At 57.8% G+C, this 18419-nt stretch overlaps 1 protein-coding gene and 1 long non-coding RNA gene across 3 annotated transcripts in view; one reads left to right on the top strand and one right to left on the bottom strand.

The window, feature by feature from the left end:
* Nucleotides 1-18419, bottom strand: part of TPST2 (tyrosylprotein sulfotransferase 2) — a 210536-nt gene that overhangs the window by 35773 nt on the left and 156344 nt on the right. The window lies entirely within an intron of this gene.
* On the top strand, nucleotides 13907-16572 carry LOC114806084. The gene is made up of 2 exons (XR_003754194.1): nucleotides 13907-14509; nucleotides 16266-16572. It is a non-coding gene; the product is annotated as an uncharacterized LOC114806084 (long non-coding RNA).

Here is an 18419-nt window from a genome sequence, read left to right as displayed (position 1 = left end):
CTGAGGTAATACAAGGTGATCAGGTTGCCCCTCGAGGGGCTCACAGACTCAATCCCCATTTTCCAGATGAGGTAACTGAGACACGGAGAAGTTCAGTGACTTGCTCGAGATCGCACAGCAGACATGTGGCGAATCTGGGATTAGAACCCATGACCTCAGTCCCCCAAGCCCGCGCTCTTGCCTCTAGGCCACCCTGCTTCCCGGGGCTTATCTCCCTCGGTGCTCCGAACGGTGCTTGGCACCCAATAAGTGCTTAACAAACGCCCTCATTATCACTATTATTATTATTATTGACTCGCAGGTCTGGCTCTCTGCCCCAGCCCACGTGGTCTCTTGTTTCTGCTGCACTTCCCCAGTGCTCGGGACGGTGGATTGCACTCAGCGGGTGCTCGGCAAATACCAGTCTGACCGGTACACCCGGGACTTCCCACCACGTCCCGCTCCTCACCCCGTGGGGCGGTGACATGGTTACGGACGGGGCCAAGGAGCCGACGGCCCCAACACGGACAGTGGCGTCAGGTTTCTAAGAACACTTCCGAACAACAGCGACGGCCGTTGGGCTATTTGGTGAGCGCTCACTGTGCCGGGCGCTGGACTAAACTGCTCCAGTCTATTCTTCGTTCCTCTGCCCGGCTCATCTTCCCGCAGAAAGGCTCTGGGCCTGTCACTCCCCTTCTTAAAAACCTCCAGCGGCTGCCCGTCGACCTTTCATTCATTCAATAGTATTTATTGAGCGCTTACTATGTGCAGAGCACTGTACTAAGCGCTTGGAATGAACAAGTCGGCAACAGACCTCCGCACGAAACAAAAACTTCTCACTCTGGGCTCCGAGGCCGTCCATCACCTCGCCCCCTCCTACCTCTCCTCCCTTCTCTCTTTCCACCGCCCGCCCCGCGCGCTCCGCTCCTCCGCCGCCCGCCTCCTCGCCGTCCCCCGTTCTCGCCCGTGCCGCCGTGGACCCCCCGGGCCGCGTCCTCCCGCGGTCCCGGAACGCCCTCCCTCCTCACCTCCGCCAAACTCGTTCCCTTCCCCTCTTCGAAACCCTACTCAGAGCTCAGCTGCTCCGAGAGGCCTTCCCACACTGTTCCCCTTTTCCCACTGCTCCCCCTCCGTCCCCCCCCCCCCCACCTCCCCTCAGCTAAGCCCTCTTTTCCCCCCCTTTCCCTCTGCTCCTCCCCCTCTCCCTTCCCCTCCCCTCAGCACTGTGCTCCTCCGCTCATTTGTATATATTTTTATTACCCTATTTATTTCGTTAATGAGATGTACAGCCCCTCGATCCTATTTATTGCTATTGCTTTTGTCTGTCCGTCCCCCCCGATTAGACCGTGAGCCCGTCAGTGGGCAGGGACCGTCTCTGTCTATTGCCGAACCGTCCATTCCAAGCGCTAGTACAGCGTTCTGCGCATAGTGAGCGCTCAATAAATACTACTGAATGAATGAATGCTCACCACCGCTGACCCAAGCTCTCGTCCTTTCCCACCTCGACTACCCCGTCGGCCTCCTCGCCGGCCTTCCGGCCTCCCGTCTCTCCCCGCTCCGGTCCGTCATTCGCTCCGCCGGCCGCATCGCTCTTCTCCAAAACGCCGAGGCCGCGTTTCCCCCACTGCCCCGGAACCTCCGGCGGTTGCCCACCCACCTCCGCATCCAACGGAAACTCCTCGGGGTCGCCTTTTAAGTCGTCGGACGGCTCCCTCGACCATCCTGCATCCTCCCTTAAGGAGAAGCGGCGTGGCTTAGCGGCGACGGCCCGGGCCGGGGAGTCGGAGGGCGTGGGTTCCGATCCCGCCTCCGCCACTCGTCAGCTGTGTGACTTTGGGCAGGTCGCTTCCCTTCCCCGGGCCTCAGTGACCTCCTCTGTCAAATGGGGATGAAGACCGTGAGCCCCACGTGGGACCGCCCGATGACCCTCTATCTACCCCGGCGCTCAGAACGCTGCTTGGCACACAGTAAGCGCTTAACGAGCACCGTCGTCATTCCCTTCTAGACCGTTTTTGGGTAGGGATGGTGTCTGTCTGTCGCCGAACTGTACTTTCCAAGCGATCAGTACAGTGCTCTGCTCACAGCAAGCGCTCAATACATAGGATCGAATGAATGCATCGCGCCTCGCTGATCTCCTCCGACAACCCGGCCCGCACGTCTCGCTTCTCGAAGGCCCGCCTACTCGCTTCGCCTCGACCTCATCCGTCTCACCACCGACCCCTCGCCCACCTCCTCCCGCCGGCCGGAGCTCCCTCCCCCTTCGCATCCAACGGACCACCCCTCTCCCCACCCTCAAAACCCTCCGAAAATCACAGGGAGCCTTCCCTGACTCAAGGCCCCGTTATTTCCCCTGCCCACCCTCGCCTCTGCGGCGATTACGCCCTTCAAGACGATACTACTGGTAACGGCGGTATTTATTAAGCGCTCACTACGTGCCGGGCGCCGTACCGAGCGCCGGGGTGGAAACAAGCAGAGCGGGTCGGACGGGGTCTCTGTCCCGTCCCTTGTGGGTCTCACAGTCTCGATCCCCGTCTTACAGATGAGGTGACTGAGGCCCAGAGAAGTGAAGCGACACACCCAGGGTCACGCAGCAGACAAGTGGCAGAGCCAGGATTAGAACCCATGACCTTCTGAGTCCCAGGCCTGTGCTCTACGATACACCCTCCAGTCCACAAAACCTTAGGTATCTGTCCTTATACTCATTCAATAGTATTTATTGAGCGCTTACTATGTGCAGAGCACTGTACTAAGCGCTTGATAATGGTGGTATTTGTTAAGCGCTTACTATGTGCCAAGCACTGTTCTAAGGGGCGCTGGGGGGATACAAGGTGATCAGGTTGTCCCACGTGGGGGGTCACAGTCTTCATCCCCATTTTACAGATGAGGGAACTGAGGCCCAGAGAAGTGAAATGACTTGCCCTAAGTCACACAGCTGACCAGCGGCAGAGCCGGGATTCGAACCCATGACCTCTGACTCCCAAGCCCGGGCTCTTTCCACTGAGCCACGCTGCTTCTACAACCTACTTTAATGTCTGTCTCCCCTTTAAGGCCGTAAGCTCCCGGAAGTCGAACCCAGACCCCCGACTCCAAGCCGATCGCCCAGGCCCCGAGTTGTCTGTGATACTCTCATACCGGCCCCTCCCGAGGGCTCAGTACGGAGCTCTGCACACAGTGAGTGCTCAATAAATAGGACCGAACGATTGTCCGCTCTTCGGCTGTGCGATCTTGGGCAGGTCACTTCACTTCTCTGCCTCAGTTCCCTCATCTGTACAGTGGGGATGAAGACGGGTGAGCCCCATGTGGGACAGGGATCGTGTTCAATCTGATTAGGCTGCATCTACCCCAGGGCTTAGTTCGGTGACTGGCGCTTATCAAAAAACTATATATTCGATTGATAGGAGAAGCAGCGGATCAGAAGGCGACGGACATAAGAGCTGGGGGACAGAGGCGTGCACAGGCCGCAGAGGGGAAGGAAGGGTACGACGGGGAGATGAGGGGCTGGTCAGGGAAGGCTTCCTGGAGGAGATGTGGTCTTTGGGAGGGCTCTGAAGGTGGGGAGAGCGGTGGTCCGTCGGGGATGAGGAGGGAGGGCGCTCCAGGCCAGAGGCAGGACGTGGGCGACGTGGCGGAACCGGGTCGGCGTCAGAGGATCCGCGCGTGAGGGCCGGGTTCGCGGTTTCTTACTCTGGATGAATTAACCCCGATTAAAAACACATTTCCTTGTTTTTCATTTTTCCCAACCCGCCTCCCCACCGCTCTCCCTTGGACTCCGTCCAACCCTCCGCTCCTCAATTACGGCCCTCCGGTCTGATTACGGGTTTTCAAACGGGATGGTATTTACGAAGCATTTCTCAGGGGCCTTGACAGCGGGGCAGACACGGCATAATGACAAGGACGCCCGGAAGCCCACCGGGGCAGGGGTCACCGCCTCATCCCCATTCCACCGTCGAGGACACCGAGGCCCAGAGAGGGTGAGCCGCCGGCCCGAGGCCACCCAGCAGGGCTTGCGGCAGAGTTGGGGCTCGAACCCGGAACGCCTGCCTGCCAGGGGCCACTGCCCGCTCTGCCCCTTCCCAGATCCGGGGCCGGGCCCTCTTCGGATAGCTTGATCAGAGCTCTGGTTCTCAATGACCGAGAAGGAGTAGCCGGGGTCGCGGTATTTCCCGAGCGCCAGAAACCGGAGACACAAGGAAATTGGAGGAAGGGCTGTCCGCTGCTGAATCCTCCCAGTGGCTCCCCGTAGGTGTTACTCTGGAACATTGAAAAACCGCTCCCCTCTGCCCGGGGAAGGGGTCTAGAAAGGTCATCCCGTCCGACCCCCTGCCTCGGGATGGACCGTTCAACGGAACACACCGAATTCTAAAGCAGCCCAGAGAAGCGGAGTCTACGATCGCCCTCGAGCCCCTTCTTCTAGCGAACCGCTCTGAAAAGAAGTCCCTTTCGGCCTCTAGCCTAAAGCTCCCACGCCGCGGCGGTCCACGAAGACGGACAGCAATTTGGGACCCCTTCCCTGGGCTCGGCTGGGGCGAGGGAGGATGATGACTATAATACTATTAATAATGACGTTATTTCTTAAGCACTTACTACGTGCCAAGCACCCTTCTAAACGCTAGGGTAGATACAAGGTAATCGGGTTGTCCCACGTGAGGCTCAGAGTCCTAATCCCCATTTTCCAGATGAGGGGACTGAAGCGCAGAGGAGTGAAGCAGCTTGTCCGGGGTCACAGGGCAGACAAGCGGCGGAGCCGGAATCAGAACCCACGTCCTCTGACTCCCAAGCCCGGGCTCTTGCCACCAGGCCAAGAGGGGGCGGAGGGAGATGCCCGGGAATCTCGGGGCGTCTCGTCAGGTGAAAGACAGGCAGTGGGGAGGCCACCCGGCCTAGCTGGGGGTGGAGGCGGCGATCCCGCTGGGGCCGGGCTCCCCGGGGGCGGGACGGGGGGCGGGGGGATGCGGTGCAGAGGGAGGAAGCCAGCTCTGCCCAACGCATCCCCCCCATCCTCCCCCTAGCCTGGAACTCCTTCCCCCTCCCTAAAATAATAATAATGATGGTATCTGTTAAGCGCTTACTACACGCCCAGCGCTCTTCTAAGCGCTTGGGTAGATACGAGGCGATCAGGTCGTGCCGCGCGGGGCTCACAGTCGTAGTCCCCATTTTGCAGATGAGGTCACCGAGGCCCAGAGAAGCGAAGCGGCTTGGCCCAGGTCACGGGGCGGACGAGTGGCGGAGCCGGGATTAGAACCCACGTCCTCTGACTCCCGGGCCCGGGGTCTTTCCACTACTCCACGCCGCTTCGCCGGACCACCACTCTCCCCACCTCCAAACCGGTAGAAACCGTTACACCTCCTCCGAGAGGCCTTCCCCGATTGAGCCCTCCTTTGCCCGGCCCCCACTCCCTTCTGCGTCATCTACGCGCTTCAATCCGGGACCTCCGGCCAACTGATCTTGTCTCTCCCCTCGCTCCCTCTCCCCCTCCCCAGGCCCTCTCCCGGGCCCCGGGGACGCCTCCGGGCCGACCGGCGGCCGGGGAGGAGGCCCCTCCGTCCCGGCGGTCCCTCCGTCCGCCCCTGAGACGCCCCGTCCGGTCCGGCCTACGCCTCCCTCCCCCGGGACCCGCCGCTCTCCCCTCCCTTCAAAGCTCCGCCGCGATCGCGTCCCCTCCGGGAAGCCTTCCCCGACTAAGCCCTCGGCTCCCACCCTGTTAGCCCTCGGGCCGGCGAGTTCCCCTTAAACCCTTAGAGGTTCGACTCGCCCCACCCCCTCTGCACGTATGTCCACATCTTTATACTCGGCCACTTCCCCTTTCGGTCCCTTATTCGCATGCCCGTCTTCCCCTCTCCTGGACTATAAAAAGCTCCTCCGGGGGCAGGGATCTCCTCTACCGACGGCCGGATTTTACTCTCGGCACACGGCTCTGCACGCGGCAGACGCTCGATAAATTCCTCTCGACGGGCGGCGTCGATTAGCGGCCAGAGCCCGGGCCCGGGACTCAGAGGGACCCGAGTCCTGCTCCCGGCTCCGGCCCTTATCTGCTGGGGGACCCTGGGCAGGTCACTTCACTTCTCTGGGCCTCGGTTCCCTCATCTGTAGAACGGGGATGAAGCCCGCGAGCCCCACGGGGGACGGGGCCCGGATCCAACCTCATTGACTCGTAGCCACCCCAGCGCTTAGAACGGTTAGAACGGTACTTGGACCACGGTAAGTGCTGGACACGTACCATGATCACCATACTTCATATTGATTCGGAGTGCGACGCTCAGTAAATACCACGGCGGGCCGTTAGGTAGACGCTCCCCGCGGGCCGCGGTCAGATCTCGGGCTTCTGTTCTACCTCCCGACGTCCAGGGCGCTGCCCTGCACCCGAAGGTGCTCGTTAAATCCACGGCCGCGACCTCTACCGAGAGAGAGTACAGACGGAGGAGAAGCCATCGCTCCAGTAACCGATCTATCAACTGTATTTACTGAACACCTACTCTGTGAGGAGCACCCGTACTGAGCGCTTGGGAGAGTCCAACGCAAAGGAGTTGGAAGACCCGATCCCTGCCTTGAAGGGGTCTACAGTCTGAGGTCTTGTGGGCGAGTCACAACTTCTCTGTGACTCAGTGACCTCATCTGTAAAATGGGGATGAAGACTGTGAGCCTCACGTGGGACAACCTGGTGACCCTGTATCTCCCCCAGTGCTTAGAGCAGTGCTCTGCACATAGTAAGCGCTTAACAAATACCAACATTATCATTACCTCATCTGTAAAATGGGGATGAAGACTGTGAGCCTCACGGGGGACAACCTGATGACCCTGTATCTACCCCAGCGCTTAGAACATAGTAAGCGCTTAACAGATACCAACATTATTATTATTGATTTTGTATAAAAAGGACAAGCGTGGCTTAGTGGACAGAGCACGGCCAGGGGAGTCGGAAGGACCTGGGTTCTAATCCCGGCTCCGCCACCGGGTCCGCCGTGCGACCTTGGGGAAGTCACTTGGTTTCTCCGGGCCTCAGTTATCTCATCTGCAAAAGGGGGACTGAGACCGTGGGTCAGGGCCCGCGTCCGACCCGATTCACTTGTATCCACCCCAGCGCTTAGTACGGTGCCTGGCACACAGTAGGCACTTAGCAAATACCATAATTATTACTGTTATTGTTATGACACCACATGAGCCTCTGTGCTAGGCAATGACTCGGTGGGATTTAATGAGCACCTTTACAGTGCGCAGAACACTGCACTAAGCATTTGGGGAGCAGAGAAGCAGCACAGTCTAGCGGACAGAGCACGGGCCCGGGGACCTGGAAAGGCTAGGGTTCAGGTCAGGGATAGGGTTTGGGTTAAGATTCGGGATAGGGTAGGGCCTGGGTTCTAATCCCGGCTCGCCTATCTCGCCGTAGACCCCGGGGCCACGTCCTCCCGCGGTCCCGGAACGCCCTCCCTCCTCACCTCCGCCAAACTGATTCTCTTCCCCTCTTCGAATCCCTACTTAAAGCTCACCTCCTCCGAGAGGCCTTCCCAGACTGAGCTCCCCCCTTTTTTCCCTCTGCTCCCTCTACCCCCCCTTCGCCTCTGCGCAGCTAAACCCTCTTCTCCCCCCTTCTCCTCTCCTCCTCTCCCATCCCGTCCCATCCCCTCGGCGCTGCACTCGACCGCGCGACCGTATATATCTTCATCACCCTATTTATTTTGCTTATTTTGTTTAATGAGAGGTACATCACCCTGATTCTATTTATCTGCCATTGTTTTTATGAGATGTTCTTCCCCTCGACTCTATTTATTGCCATCGTCCTCGTCTGCCCGTCTCCCCCGATCAGACCGGAAGCCCGTCAAAGGGCAGGGACCGTCTCTATCGGCTGCCGACTTGTACGTTCCAAGCGCTTAGCACCGTGCTCTGCACATAGTAAGCGCTCAGTAAATACTATTGAATGAATGAATGAATGAATACTAATAATAACGATGGCATTTGTTAAGTCACATGTGCCGAGCGCCGTCCCAAGCGCAGGGGCAGACACAAGGTCATCGGGCTACAGATGAGGTGACCGAGGCACAGAGAAGTGAATCGGCTTGCCCAAGGTCAGAGAGCAGACAGGTGGCGGCGTCAGGATTAGGACTCACGTCCTCTGACTCCCAAGCCCGGGCTCTTTCCACCGAGCCGGCTGACGGTCCACCGTGTGTAGAGCCCCGCTTGGGAGAGTCCGACAGAGTCAGACCTGATCTCTGTCCTCAGAGAGCTGACGGTCTACTGCGTGCCGAGCACTGTACCAAACGTTTGGGAGAGTCCGAGAGAGTCAGTGCCCCCCACCCCGCCCCCTCCCTCGCCTCCGCCGACCCCGGGAAGGCCGGGGGAGACCGACCGGCCAGGTCCCCGCCTCCTTCTCCGGCCTACGTCCCCCCGTGCCGTCCGCCGACCGCGGGCTCGGCCCCAGCGCCGTTGTTTTTCTGATCCGCAGAGAAAGACCAGGGGCTTTTCGGTTTCCTTTCCAGTCAGCGATTTCTCCTTCCTGTTACTGACACGTCGGTAGCCCGAGCGTCCCCGAACGCCACCCCCGGGGTGAGCGGACCTTCCGTTTCTGCACCGTCTCTCACCCGGGGCACGTTTGGTTTCTGGTTTCTCTTGGCACCCGTTTACCGCCTCTCTCCGGGCTGGTCCGGGTGGGTTTCGGTCTTACTGACCCCCGCTTCTCTGCACTCGGCCCGCGCCGAGCCGTCCGCGTCAGGGCCCGAGGCCTCAGGCCGGGCCGGGCCAGACGAGGATGGGGCCTCGACGCTTACGGCGGAGGCGAGCAGGAGCAGGGGAGGGGTCGCTAGGCCGGGCGGAGCCGGGGTGGCCGGAGACTGAAATAATTATCTCTATTAACGCCTGCCTTGCCCTCTGGACCGTAAACTCGTTGTGGGCAGGGAATGTCGCGCCTGGCCTGGGAGCTATCCGATCCTACTCTGGGCCTCTGTTTCCTCATCTGGAAAATGAAGACCGTGAGCCCCACGTGGGACACGGACCGTCTCCGACCCGATTACCTTATATCTCCCTCAGCGCTCGGTACGCTGCCGGGCACATGGCAGCGCTTAACGAACAGCATTAAAAAAAAGGAGGCGGTTACGGGATACTGAGAGGAAAGGGGGCGCGGGTCTCTCTCCCCATCTGAGAGGGGGGGAAAACAGCTATAATAATAGTAATAATAATCATGGTATTTGTTAAGCGCTCACTCTGTACCAGGCACTGTATTAAGCACTCGGGAGGATAACAGCAATCAGGATTAGACACGGACCCCGCCCCAAGTGGTGCTCACTGTCTCAATCCCCATTTTACAGACGAGATGACCGAGGCCCAGAGAAGCGAAGCGACTCGCCCGAGGTCCCACGGCACCCAACTGACGGAGCCGGGATTAGAGCCCACGACCTTCTGACTCCCAGGGTTTGAGGCGTAGCAAGCGCTTAACAAATACCATTCAAAACAAAAAAGCGCACGATAAATACCACGGGCGGATTAACTGGAGCAACGTGGTTTAATAAAATAATAATAATGATGTCGGTATTTATCAAGCACTTACTATGTGCAGAGCACCGTTCTAAGCGCTGGGGGAGATACAGGGTCATCAGGTCGTCCCACGTGAGGCTCACAGACTTCATCCCCATTTTACAGATGAGGTAACTGAGGTACAGAGAGGTGAAGTGACTTGCCCACAGTCACACAGCTGACGAGTGGCAGGGCCGGGATTCGAACCCATGACCTCTGACTCCCAAGCCCGGGGTCTTTTCACAGTGGCTAGAGCCGGGCCTGGGGTTCAGAAGGACCCGGGTTCTAATCCCGGCTCCGTCACCTGACTGCTTTGTCGCCTTGGGCGAGTCATTTCACTTCTCTAGGCCTCAGTTCCCTCATCTGTAAAATGGGGATTTAGACTGTGTGAGTCCCAAGTGGGACAGGGATTCTGTCCGACCCGATTACCTCGTATCCACCCCGGCGCTTCGAACAGTGCCCGGCACCTCGTCAGTGCTTTACAAGTACCAGAATCGTTTCCGTGATAATTATTTCTTGACCTCATCACGCTAGCCCAGGGGAACCACGGGCCAGGAGGAGCCTGTCGGGCCGGAGACGAGCTCTGACCGACGACCCCTCCGCCGGCCACCGTCCGGTTGAAGACCGGCGTTTCCGCTGCCCCGACGGACACCGGCCAGAGGCTCGCGCTCGGCTGGTGCCGGTGACTGCCCACGGGGGTAACTAAGTGGACGGAACTCTTTTCGAAGCTTTCGGGTAACTGCCAAGACTCCGAGCCCCATACGGGTCAGGGAACGGGGCCAAACAGATCTGCCTGTATCCACCCCAGTGTTCAGTACAGTGCCTGGCACACAGTAAGCGCTTAACAAATGCCACAAGTATAATTATCATTCAGTCAGTCGGTCCAATCGTATTTACTAAGCGCTTACAGTGTGCAGAGAACTTGGAATACGATATAGCAGTAAACTGACACATTCCCTGCCCCTAAGGAGCTTACAGTTTTATCATTAAATAAGAATGAAAAGAATGGGCTTAGCAATTTAGCACCTTCCTTTTTTTTAATGGAATCTGTTAACACTCTACACGGTGCTTAACACAAGCGCAGGCGCTTAGCACAGTGCCTGGCGCTTAGTAAGCACCTAACAAACGCCATTAAAAAAAAGCGCTCAGGTAGATCAAAAAAGATGATCGGGTTGGACGCTCCACGTCCCACCCGGGGCTCACGGTCCCGATCCCCCTTTTCCAGAGGAGGGAACCGAGGCCCGGAGAAGCGCAGTGACTCGCCCGCGGCCACACGGCAGACGAGCGGCGGAGCCGGGATTGGAACCCAGGGCCTCCGACTGCGAGGCCCGGGCTCTTCCCGCCAGGCCGCGCTGCTTCTCACTGTCGCCGGGTGCTCAGCAAGAGGCAGGCTCCCAGGCTGACGAGGGGGAGGCCCCTGGCCCGGACGGCCCCGGGTTGGTCCTGCGTTCGTCGTTCTGATAGATTCTTTCCAAAATCGGGGTCGGCGGGTTGCGACCACGGGCCGTTGGGAGCCGGGCCGCTCCGTTGCGCAAACAGCAGCAGATGGTGCTATTGCATCGGGAAATACGGCTCCCGGCCATCGGTTCTGTCTTCCCTACGTCCGACCTTCCGTCCGTCCGTCCGTCCGTCCGTCCGTCCGGGGATTTCAACAGCTTAGCTCCCGAGCGGACCTGTTTTCCTCTTCTCTGAGGGTCTCCTAGGCCCCGGTTCTGTCTCCCTTACATCCATCTAGAAGGCAGCAGGGCGCCACGGGTAGAACAGTGGCCTGGGAGTCAGAAGGTCACGGGTCCTAACACCAGCTCGGCCACCCGTCCGCTGTGTGACCCTGGCTAAGTCGCTTCACTTCTCTGGGCCTCGGTTCCCTCATCCGGAAAATGGGGACGGAGACCGTGAGCCCCACGTGGGACGGGGACGGCGTCCAACCCGATCTGCCGCTCAGTACGGTGCCCGGAACGTAGTAAGCGCTTAAAGGAACGAGATCATTATTATCTAGGGATTTCAGCAGCTCAGAAATGGAGCGGACCTGTTTTCCGGTTCCGTCTCCCCTAAATCCGTCTAGTGTGGGACGACCCGATGACCCCGTATCTACCCCGGCGCTCGGAACAGTGCTCTGCACGTAGTAAGCGTCTAACGAACACCAGCATTATTATTAAGGTGGGTTCTCGTCGCGGCTCTCCCAGCCGCCCGCTGTGTGACCTTGGCCAAGTCACTTCACTTCTCTGGGCCTCGGTTACCATTATCATCTCCTCCGAGAGGCCTGAGGAATGGGGCTCGAACCCTACTCCCTCTTACTTAGACCGCGAGCCCCATGGGGGACGCGGGGACCGCGTCCAACCTGATCGGCATCTATCTACCCCAGAGCTAACTACGGTGCCTGGAACAAAGTAAGCGCCTGACGAGTAATACAAAGCCGGCCCTCAGGGCAGCGCCTGGCACATAGTAAGTGCTTTTATTAATGATGTCTATATAGCTATAATTCTATCTATTTACATCGATGCTAGTGACGCCCGTTTACTTGCTTTTTTTGTTCGGTTGTCTGTCTCCCCGCTTCTAGACCGTGAGCCCCTTCTTGGGTCGGGATTGTCTCTGTTGCTCAGTTGGACATTCCATGCGCCTAGTATAGTGCTCGGCACACCGTAAGCGCTCAGTAAATACGACTGAAGGATTTAAGGCTTAACAAGTGCCCTAAAACCAGGATCATATTTTTACCATTCACTATTAAGCAAACAGACTGCCTGGGGCGGGGGGGACAATGCACAGCGTGGCTTAATGGAAAGAGCCCGGGCTTTTGGAGTCAGAGGTCGTGGGTTCTGATCCCGGCCCCACCACTTGTCAGCTGTGTGACTTTGGGCGAGTCACTTCACTTCTCTGTGCCTCAGTTACCTCATCTGTAAAATGGGGATGATGACTGTGAGCCCCACGTGGGACAAGCTGATGACCTTGTATCTCCCCCAGCGCTTAAAACAGTGCCTGGCACATAGCAAGCGCTTAACAAATACCAACATCATTATTATTGTTATTATTTCAGCAGGCATCTTCTGGCCACTCCCCTGGTGAAACGTGAGGTCAGAGGTGGAACTGAACCGTGAGTTCAAAAGTCGAACTCTCAAAGTAAGGGCTCAATAAAGAACATCGACGGATCTATTGATTAGTACAGGGCCAGGCACCGTACTGAGCTCTGGGGTAGCTACAGGGTAACTGGGTTGGACACGGTCCCTGCCCCAGGTGGGGCTCACAGTTTTATTCCCCATTTGACAGATATATATATATATATATATATATATATATATATATATGTATATATATATATATACGTAGTCACTTAACTTCTCTGTGCCTCAGTTACGTCAACTGCAAAATGGGGATTAAAAGTGTGAGCCCCACGATGGATAATCTGATTAACTTAGCGCTTAGAACAGTGGTTGGCACATAGTAAATATCACAATTATATACATATATAGATGGATAGTGGAAAGCGATATTGGCATATTTGTAAAGGCATCTCTGAAGCGCTTACTATGTGTCAGGCAGCGTTGTAAGCACCGAGCCAGAGATACAAGCTAATCGCATTGGACACGGTCCGCGGCCCACAGGCTCACGGTCTCCATCCCCGTTTTATTGACGAGGGAAATGAGGCCCAGAGGAGCAAAGTGACTTGCCCAAGGGCCCCCAGCAGACATGTGGCGGAGCTGGGATTCGAACTCGGGTCTTCTGACTCCCAGACCCGTGCTCTTTCCACTAGTCCACACGGCTTCTCCGGTCTCTGCACCTCAGTTATCTAGTCCGTAAAATGGGGACTAAAACTTTGGGACCGGGATATTGCATCTGCCCCAGTGCGGCTCCGCCACCCTCTCTGCTGTGTGACCTCGGGGAAGCCCCTTAACTTCTCTGGGCCTCAGTTATCTCATCTGTAAAATGGGGACTAAAACTGTGAGCTCCACTCGGGACAGCCTGCTTATCATGTATCTACCCCAACGCTTAGAACAGGGCTTGGCACGTAGTAAGCGCTGAACAAATACCTTAATTATTATTATCTCGTATAGTAAGTACTTAACGAGCACTGTTAAAAAAAAAAAAAACATGGTGGGGTGGGAGCTGACTGAGCGTCTTTAAGCCGGTGGTCAGGAGTTTCTGCTTGATGCGGAGAGAATCAGAGCCCGGGCTTGGGAGTCAGAGGATGTGGGTTCTAATCCCAGCTCCGCCACTTGTCTGCTGTGTGACCTCGGGTAAGCCGCTTAGCTTTTCTGGGCCTCAGTTCCCTCCTCTGTAAAATGGGGATTAAGACCGTGAGCCCCACCTGGGACAGAGTGATTACCCTGTATCTACCCCAGTATTTAGAACGGTGCTTGGCACATATTAAGCGCTGAACAAATATCATTATTAATATTATTGACATTATTATTATTAAAACCACCGGAGGTTGCTAAGGAGCGGGGACACGTGGGTGGAACGACGTCTTAGCCCACGATCCGGACAGTAGACCGAAGTGCGGACCGGAGAGGCCCCAGCTGGAGGAGGGAGGTCAGCAGGGAGCCGCTCCTTCCACTGAACGGAGACCTGGGAATGCCCGGCTCAGGGAAAATTCCCTACCTAGCCGCAGATGGAACAAGCCACCGCAGACCACCCGGTTGAGCAACTGGCTCCCTTTCCTACGTGGGTCGGGGGAAGGAGGATCCGACGACGACGACAAAAAAACAGTGAAGGGAAAAAACCCCTACAAAACCCGGCCCACAAAGCGACCTTCGCGTGAGAAACGGAAATCTTCGGGACGTCAGCGGAGTGCGATGTAATTAATTTCTCCCTTTGCCCGACAGCTCCCTCTTAGCTTGTGACCGGAATAGAGGAGCCAAATAAACCGGAGCATGCCGGGTAATGTTTTCAGTGATGCCGCAGTTAATGAACCAGGAGGGAATGTAAAACTGAGAAGCATTGTTCCAGCAGTCTGCTCTTTATCAGACTCCTGGGGGAAACGGGAGCAGCATTCATTACTTCTGTTCGTTGAAGTCTAAGAATGCGGCCCTGACTCGTGAGTTTGGCCCCGGGAATTCTGCCCGGAGAAGGGGGGGATCCCTCTGCTCCGGCTATGGCTTCCCGGGAGGGAGGGGAGAGAGAAAGCGGGGGGAAGAGAGAAAGAGAGAGCACACAGGGACAGCTGCTCCCGACTCTCCCCACTCCCCCGTCCCCAACTCTCCTAACTTTTCCCCGGACCCACGGTCTGCAAAGTGCCTTCTGGAATGGGGGAGAAGATGAGAGAGGGAGGACGAGGCAGAGAGACACGGAGAGTATGAGACAGAACGAGATGGACAATCACGGACCCAGAGAGAGGAGGGGAGTCGGGACGACGGAGAGGGAGAGGGAGAGACCGGCAGGGGTGAGAGAGGCTGAGAGATAAAAGGGGGGACAGATACAGAGAGACAGATAAAGAGAGAGACAGGAAGGTGTCTGAACAGAGAGATGTACAAAGAGACAGAGAGAAGGGTAGTTGGAAGATGGAGAGACGCAGAGAAAGAGAGTACGAGAAAGAGAAAGAGTCAGAGAGAAAGGGAGAGATTGAGGCAGACATAGAAAGGGAGAGGTTGCGATAAGGTAGGGAGATTCTGGCAGAAAGTGAGATAAAGGCCCAGGGAGAGTCAGAGAGACGTAATAATAATCATCATCGTAATAATAATAATCCCAGCTCTGTCATTAATAATAACAATAATAATAATACTAAAGACGATGACATCTGTCAAGTGTTTACTAAGTGTTACAAGCACCGTTCTAAGCGCTGGGGGAGATACAAGGCGATCGGGTTGTCCCACGTGAGGCTCACGGTCTTAATCCCCATTTTACAGATGAGGTAACCGAGGCCCAGAGAAGTTAAGCGGCTTGCCCCAGGTCACCCGGCAGACAGGTGGCGGAGCCGGAATTAGAACCACGACCTCTGACTCCCAAGCCCGGGCCCTCTGCTGAAACAGAGACAGAGAGTCAGAGAGGAAAGAGGTAGAGGGAGAAATCGAGAGAGTTAGAGGGTGAGAATGAGAGGGGGAATGAGAGTGAGAGAGAGACCGAGAAAGGGACGGAGAGAGACGGGGAGACCGAGGGGGTGAGAGGGAGAGAGACAGAGAGACAGCGAGAGGCGGAGAGGGGGGAGAAACAAGGTGAGCCAAGGGGCAGGTGCTGGTTATCGATCGGAGCGGCCACCGTCCGCCTCGGGGCTGGCCCGGGGTGTGGGGGAAAGGGGCGGGCAGGGCCGGACCCTCGTCCCCGCCATGGGCCCCCACCTCCGACGCACACACGCGACCACCAGTCAGCCCCAGCTTCCCCGAGGACACAGCTGACACCGCCCCCGCCTCGGGGACGGGGGGGCCGGCGAGCAGAGACCGGCCTCTCCCAAGGGCTCGGGACAGCGTCCAGACACGGCGGGCGCTCGGTGAACACCACCGACCGACGGCCCTCCGGGCCCGCAGACTGCTCCCTGCCTCCGTTTCACGGGGGGCCGGCCCGTTTTTGAAGGGGAGGGTCCCGGGGAGGGCTTTGGGGCCTTCAGAAAAGCCTCGGAGGGAGGGAGGAGGGGGCTTCCCAACGCTTCCCCCGTCGAACCGGACCCAGCCTTTCACGCCGGCAGAGAAATCCTCTGCTTCGCCCCCTTCTTTTCTTAACGGTTTTTTAAAAATCTGTATCTGTTAAGCGCTTACTGTGTGCCAGGCACCCACTTCAGCGCTGGGATCGATACAGGCTAATGGGGTTGGACCCAGCCCCGGTCCCGCATGTGGTTCCCGGTCTGCATCCTCATTTTCCAGACGAGGTGACCGAGGCCCAGAGAAGTGAAGCAACTCGCCCGAGGTCCCACGGCAGACGAGCGGCGGAGCCGGGATGCGAACCCAGCGCCCCGACCCCCGAGGCCCGCGTCTCCTCTTCTCCCTTCCCGGGAGTCGCCCGACACGGAGATCACTCACGGCTCTGCCAGGCCGCATCTCCGGCCTGCGCTTCCGCGGGCCTTTCCTCCTCCCCCTCTGATTCCGTTCTCTCCGATTCCCGGGCCGTCTGATTACCTCGGTGTTCTTTCCCTTTTTAACCATAAACACAAATCCTATTATCTTCCCTCTCCCGGCGTGTTGGACCTTTGATTTAAGTTGCGCTCTCTTCTCTTCTCATCAGTCCGGGCGAGCCCTCCTGCCATATTTCTCGGCATTTATCTGGTCTGCGGAGGGCTCCTCGCCCGTCCGCCGGCCGGGTCGATAAGGCAGGGCAGAGTGGATGTAGTTTTTCTTGGGGGACCCGCCGGTATTTCTCGTTAAGCTTCTGTCTTGGCTTGTTCTGTTTCTCGTTAGGTTTCCACCCTGGCCATGTTGTATTTCTTGTCCTGCCGGTGCTCTTCGGGCCTTCTCGAGTCGTTCTTCACGGCGAGGTGAAGAGGTGCCTCCTCCGGGGGGGTTCCTGAGCCCGTCTGGCCGGGATTTAATAACGACGACGGCCTTTACTAAGCGCCCGCTATGTGCTGAGCGCCGGGGTCGAAGCGGACGCGTGAGCGGACGGGGGAACGGTCCCCGTCGTGCCTGGAAGCTCAGAGTCCGAGAGCGGGGGGAGAGGCGGGGATCTTCCGAGGAGCAGCCGTGACCTCGAGAGGCGGCGTGGCCTAGCGGAAAGGGCCCGGGCCCGGGAGTCAGAGGACCAGGGTCCGAAGCCCGGCTCCGGCGCCTGCCTGCTGGGTGACCTGGGGCCTCCTCTGTGCCTCAGTTACCCTATCTGTATAATGGGGATTAACTCCTCCTCCCCCCTGCTTAGGCTGTGATCCTCACGTGGGACGGGGCCCGCGTCTGACCTGCCGAACTTGTATCTAGATCACTGCCGGGCACAGGGAGAAGCGGTGTGGCTCAGGGGATAGAACCCGGGCCTGGGAGTCAGAAGGTCCTGGGGTCTAGTCCCGGCTCTGCCACCTGTCTGCTGCGTGACCTTGGGAAAGTCACTTCGCCTCTCCGGGCCTCAGTTACCTCATCTGTAAAACGAGGATTTATAGCGTGAGTCCCACGTAGGAGAGAGACTGCGTCCAACCCGATTTGCTGTGATAATAATAATGATGGCTTTTTTTAGGTGCTTACTATGTGCAAAGCAACGTTCTAAGCGCTGGGGTAGATACAAGGTAATCAGGTCGGTCCACGTGGGGCTCACAGTCTTCATCCCCAATTTACAGATGAGGTAACCGAGGCACAGCAAAGTTGAGTGACTGGTCCAAAGTCACACAGCAGATAAGTGGCGGAGCTGGGATTAGACACACGACCTTCTATCTACCCCACTGCTTACTGCAACGCCCGGCACACAGTAAGCGCTTAACAAAAACCATAGGTATTATTATAATATAGTAAGTACTTAACGAGTACCATAGAATTCATTTAAGTCCGCGTTCCCTGCCTCCCAGCACGACGGCCGGGAGTCCGACGGTCACCCCGGCCACCGCCACGACAGGCCCCACCCCGACGCATTTAGAACGCGAGCGGTCAAAATAGATCCCTGCGCGGGCGCGTGGACGCAAGGACTGAGGAGCGAGGAGGGGCCGGGGTCTGTTAGAACTGTCCGAGGGATCCTGGGGAAATCATCGGAGAAAATCTTGCGGGAGGAGGCGGGAGGGATTTGAATGTGGGGTGAGACGGATCTGAGGTCGGGAGGAGGCGGAGCCGGGGCCGGGGGGAGTCAGATTTGGGGCCGGGGGAGCCGGGGCCGGGGTCAGAGGAAGACAGGTCCGGGATCGGGGGGAGTCGGGTCCGGGGTGCGGAGGGGAGCCGCCTCTGGGATCGGGGGGAGCCGGTTCTGGGATCGGGGGGATTCGGGTTCACCTGGCTGCTCTCCTCCTCGGACCCAGCCCGCACTCTCCGCTGCTCTAACGCCGACCCTCTCGCCGGGCCTCCATCTCGCCTCTCCCGCCGCCGCCCCCTCGTCCACTTCCCGCCTCTGGAACG

The sequence above is a fragment of the Ornithorhynchus anatinus genome, chromosome 21 (assembly GCF_004115215.2).
Source record: "Ornithorhynchus anatinus isolate Pmale09 chromosome 21, mOrnAna1.pri.v4, whole genome shotgun sequence".
Lineage (NCBI taxonomy): Eukaryota > Metazoa > Chordata > Mammalia > Monotremata > Ornithorhynchidae > Ornithorhynchus > Ornithorhynchus anatinus.
Note: the sequence above shows the minus strand (reverse complement) of the source record. Positions and strands in the feature narration are given on the sequence as shown.